Raw genomic sequence first — 5,576 nt, forward strand, 5'->3', positions numbered from 1 at the left:
TGTACCACGGGTTTTTACCGCTCATTTTGAATGGCTGCATCTGTAGGTTGTCTCTCGCAGTGTTCAGGAATTGCATTCCGAAACTGAGTCAGATCAAAAGTTGTAAGAAAAGCACCTATGGTGTCGGTTCTAACAGCTTTATTGATTCGATGTTAAAGGCCGGAAATGGGGCACAAGGCACGCGACCGCAAAAAGCGTCGCCATCTGCTTCCAGCTGCAAAATGCCGTTTGCGGACGCTGAAGCATTTGAACTTGAACTTTATTGCCATATGTAACCGGTACTGGTACAATGGAATTCTTACTTACAGAAGGTCTCTCGATTGTAAAACAAGTGTAAAAAACAAGACAAAGTGCAAACAGTGCATCAAGACAATGTACAAACAAACAATAGACAATGTGCAAGTAAACATGTAGACATTTCTTTCCAAGGCAGCGGGTACAAGCGATCTCGCGTTTTAAAACCACCAGGAAAAGCAAAAAGGCACTTTTCCTTGCTTGCGCCGGCACACAACGACGTGAGGAGGACACCGTAGTCAGCAGGATTCGAACTTGCGCGGGGAGACCCCAATGGATTTCTAGTCCATTGCCTTAACCACTCGGACACGACTACAGCGCGCGCCGCCATTGCTGCGTTCTTGCTACAATCTCACATGGATCGCGAGGCGCCGGCGGAAACCTTTTTCAAAGTCGTTCTCCATTAAAAAAAAAACCTTTCCAAAATACAAGCCTTGCAGACAGACACACCTCAGAGGACTTAAGGGTTGCTTCATGTGGGAATGATAAAGTCTCCCCGTCCGGACAGGAAAATGGCACTTTGTTAGACACAAAAAAACAATCAACAACAGACAAATGTCTACAAGCATTTTAGAAGCCGCTCTTGAAATAGCTCTTACATTCGTGTTAGACGCAGGAATCGCCTTTTTATTGACGCTCTTACAAACGCCATGGAAAGCAAAACAAAGCAAAGCAGAGCAGAACAAAACGAACAAAATAAAACCCTCATGTCCTGCACTTGAATATAATGCCGTTACGTGCCGAAGCGGTATTGGACGTCATCCTAGCACTGCAACCCGGGGCGTACGGTATATGGGAACGAGCACACGTCACGAATCGTCTCTAATCACTCCCTGCACTGTAAGGCGCCTTGTAGCGTGCACCCTCAACATTCATCTTTGCGCATCTGTGAAAGGTAAACTCTTGAGCAAACTCTGAACCAGACGCTCAAACTCCAGCTAGCATTAGGGGTAGCATTCCCACGCTACTTGAACACTTTGTTTACGCTCAGTGCTGGATTTTGGGAACTTTAGGACGATTGGGACTTTTCTCCTATCTGTCAATTCGTTTTGTTTTGGAGACTCTTGGCTGTCTGTGTTGTATAGTGCAGCGTGAAGAAAACGTTTTCGAAAACTGTGCCGGCTCAAAAGTTGTAAGAAATCCTCTCCAGCTCTTTTAAGCCTCTTCAGTTTTGTCATTTAAAGTGAACTAGATGTATAACTGGAGCCTCACTTATGCAAATGGTGAGGCTCCAGTTCGACATCTAGTTTTACTTTATATGACAGAAGTACGTCAGACTGCGCCGGACTGGGGGATCACTTCCGGTTATTTTTACCATCTTAAACATTTGAAATCCTCCCCTAGGCAATTGTGACACTTCATCTTGGCTCCACCTAGGACACTCTTCAATCTTCCATCACTTCTCTCTTCTCCCGCAACACTCTCGTCTGTCGGTAGTATGTGGCGTCTTTGCATTACCACCAATCTCACCACAGCAAGAAAGCAACAGGTTTTGGCAAGAGAGGAGGAGACTGCCTGGCCCGAACAGGGATCGAACCAGCGACTTTGGCGTTACTTGCACCACGCTCAAACCAACTGAGCTAACAGGCCTTGTTTCTACTGTCCTCTCTGTGCTGCAAAAAATGGAATTCAGGGAAGTTTCTTTTGTCCTTCTTTGAATAGAAAGCCCTGCAATTCAGTGTACGGGCTTTCTCGTGCTGTTTAATGGTTCTTCAAAAATTCAAATTCAAATCCTACACTGGCCTGAAGTGCCCCCCCCCATTTCACAGCATTTTTCAGCTGATTTCAAATGTACCTAAAGGAGAAGCATTATTGAAGACCATCAATTACCAAGAGCTTTTGTCAAAGGTTTTGGTGGTCACTTTTAATGACCACAGAGAGCTATGACCTCGGTTTTACATCTCATCCAAAAGACAGCGCCTTTTTACCACACAGCGTCTCCGTCACTATACTGGGGCATTGGGACCCGCACAGACCTCAGGGTGAGCGTCCCACCGCTGGCTCCATTAACACCGCTTCCAGCTGTAAGCTTTGCTTTTCCCTGTAGGTCATCCTCATCCGGGTACTGACCTGGCTCACAGCTTCTAAGCTTCAGTGGGTTTTCAGTTGCGAGTTGAAAGGGGATGCAAGTGATGGAGCCGCTCGCTGCAAAAGCCACTGCATTGGCCAGGAATCGAACCCGGGCCTCCCGCGTGGCAGGCGAGAATTCTACCACTGAACCACCAATGCACACTGCAAGGCTCTACAAAAAAGACGCTTTTTTACCACTCTGTGCTGGATGTTGGGTCCCAAGGAAACTTCTGGACGAGTGAGAATTTTCTGCTATCAAAATTTGGTTTCGGAGACTTTTGGCAGCCTACAGATGCAGCCATTCAAAATGCGCGGGCGATACCGCATTATTTTGCGGTACGCTGTACGCAGTCTACCGCAAGCTACCGGTAAATACCGCGAGTTACCGTAAATTCTCCTATAATACGACAAGCAAAATAATAGTATCCGGAATTTCCGCAAGGTGGAGCTAATAAAGCTCAACCTCTCATGTTTGAGCTGTGGCCATCAAAGTCTTTAACGAAGATATTACTAATAGTATTAATAATGAATGACCTTGGACAAGCTGTAAGTGTAAACTCAAAGTATTGCCCTGGTCAACATTCTTTTTTTCATTGACCGTCTTTGTAAAAGTAACACCACAGCATTTCGCAATCACGCATTTGTTTCCAATCATGCAAAGTACAGTAATTTTTGAGAATCGATTCACCATGCCTTTCACATGCTCATAAAAGAGATTGATTTAGGAACATAAACATATTACCGTATGAAAACTGTACTGTATACAGTATGTATATGTATATTTAATGTCTTAACTGTGCCCGTTTAAGTATTGAATATTCATATCTGATTTTACCACTAAAGGGAAATCTTAGTAGCTGAGCATAAAAAGAATAGGAGCATACTGCAACGCGTGTGAAGCCATAAACGATATTAATTTTGGAACATAAACATACAGTATATGGCTGGTCTCGGTACATTAAAAAAAACATACACGAAACATGGTTTCATTATGACCAGAATCGGTCTTGAGATATTTTTAACTTGATTTACAGTATTTGAGAGGTATGTCTTAACACCGATACTACAGTGCTTAAGTACTGCTCACGTATATGTTTCTAGGTTTATATTATGCATTTCATACGGTCAAATTACTTTTGAGCAACTAATAAGAAGCGCGAAACGGTATGCGTTTTAGTTTCGTTTTGTGCCGGGACCCGTGGATTGATTAGAGATATCAAGTACATACAAGTCATTTTTTAAATGTTGTAGTTCGTCTTGAAAAAATGTTACGAGTACATCATCTATCAACAATTACACAGGTTCTGTTTCCATATTGCGGATTTTGGTTACGTAATATTATTTTCTAGATTTCACGTTGTGAATATATGATTTGGGCAAACAGAGCCGCAAAGAAGTACATTATGGGTTGTTGTTGTTTTTTTTGCAGTTTTATCTAGAACAAGCGATGCTTAAACCTTTGTCTGATTCTTGTGAAACTATCCACACGACAGTTACAGTGCCTAGGAGTTGACTTCAGTGATGTCACTGATGGGATGTTTCTAAAAATCCATCCTCTGTAAAACGTCTTCTCTAGTTGTCCTGCATATGTATTCGCTAATGAAGCTGTGTGTTCTGAGCCTGGATCTCTACATTTCTGTATGAACCAGCTTAGAGGGCTAAAGACAGCTTGTGTTTAAATTGAGTGTAAGGCAATTTATGCTTCTAAAGTCATGGTCAGCATTTATTATTGTACTGTGCTGTAAACTTGTTCTGTGCCTAGTCACATTATTTTATAGCGTTTTTATAGTGTTATCAAATCCGGTGGCGCTGTGTGTTAGTTTCCTGACTCCCATGTCACATGGTCTGTGATTGAAACCTGTGAAACCGGTTTAATTCGTCACAGCCAGCACTCCGGCAGAGAGGGGGTTGTGCTCGTAAAGTAGAAGCAGGCGAGATTTCCAGCGAAAGACACCTCCCCCCCACCCTCATACGATTCGCATTGTAATTACACATTGTAATTGTATTACACATTGTACACATGCTTAAAAGAGAAGAGAGAAAACGCAAGCCTTCTTCAGGTGTGAGGGTCTTCTGCTCAGAATGAAACGCTAAAATGTAATGTAGGCTCTGAATGGGTTCAATTATGATTTGGGCTTGATTAAGGTCGCTGCCTTTCATCTAAAACCCTACTTGAATCCTTCGAAACTAAAAATCAGTGTTAGTGAGTTCTAAATAAAGAGGTATCCAGGTAACAGTGAAACGGGCGGACAGTCTGGGGAGATCGCCCGTTTTCCATGTAAATAGTTCCCTGGTTCCGCACCCCTTGGTGTTTCTCTCGCTCTCTCTCGGGTCACCTGATCATTAGCTCGAAAGATTTCAGTGCTTTGTGTATATTCTAATGGTAGTGGGGGCAGGGTGTGTGGGAACAGGTTTGGTTGAAATTGCATTGGAGATCTATGTTCTTCACACCTGAAACATTTTCTCTGAAAGCATTTTCTTCGCAGTTTAACCGATCTTGTTACAGCATGTTACAGTTTACTATTATTAACCATATTAATTTTAAGTGCTTAATGCCATTTTTTGACCAGGCACGAATATTCTTAAGTCCATATCTTCGCAAGGGAATCAGTGCGAATTGCAATACTAATTAAATTAAAACTACTAACTACTAACTAATACTAATTAAAACAAACCAGAAACGTGTTGTTCTGTCTAATGACATTACAAGTGGAAAGATTACAGATTTTAATCGTCTTTAATTTTGTTACGTTATACATTTTAGAAACGTTTCATCCATACAAACACCACAAAACTATTTTCGATTGTATTTCTGAATAGTATGTTACACTTAGTTCACTGTTTTAAATACATCTAATTAAGAAAGTTAGGTGTTAGCATAAACTATTAGCAATCAATAATATTAAATTTAGCACTGTAATAAGCTGTTGCACTTTCCCCCGCATCTTGTAAAAATATATTTTCATTGTTCAAATATACATTAAGTCTGACTATCATATAATAAGTTAAATACAAAACTAAAGAAAAAATAGGGTTAAATATAATTCAAAATATTTTGCTAACAATGTTAACTGTTTATGAATAATAAAATGTATTAACTAAGGAGTAGGATGGCACAGTTGTTAGTATGTTTTTTGTTTTGTTTCTTTTTCATAAATACAACAGTAGTACCTGATGTCTCAGTGGCTTTCAAAATTAAATTATGCATGCAA

The 5,576-nt window shown here is 41.1% G+C and overlaps 1 non-coding gene across 1 annotated transcript; it reads right to left on the bottom strand.

Moving 5' to 3' along the window:
• Positions 1–2,452: 2,452 nt before the first annotated feature.
• Positions 2,453–2,523, bottom strand: trnag-gcc (transfer RNA glycine (anticodon GCC)). The gene has a single exon. It is a non-coding gene; the product is annotated as a tRNA-Gly (tRNA).
• Between the last annotated feature and the right edge of the window lie 3,053 nt (positions 2,524–5,576).

The sequence above is a fragment of the Atractosteus spatula genome, assembly GCF_055471065.1.
Source record: "Atractosteus spatula isolate fAtrSpa1 chromosome 16 unlocalized genomic scaffold, fAtrSpa1.hap1 SUPER_16_unloc_2, whole genome shotgun sequence".
NCBI lineage: Eukaryota > Metazoa > Chordata > Actinopteri > Semionotiformes > Lepisosteidae > Atractosteus > Atractosteus spatula.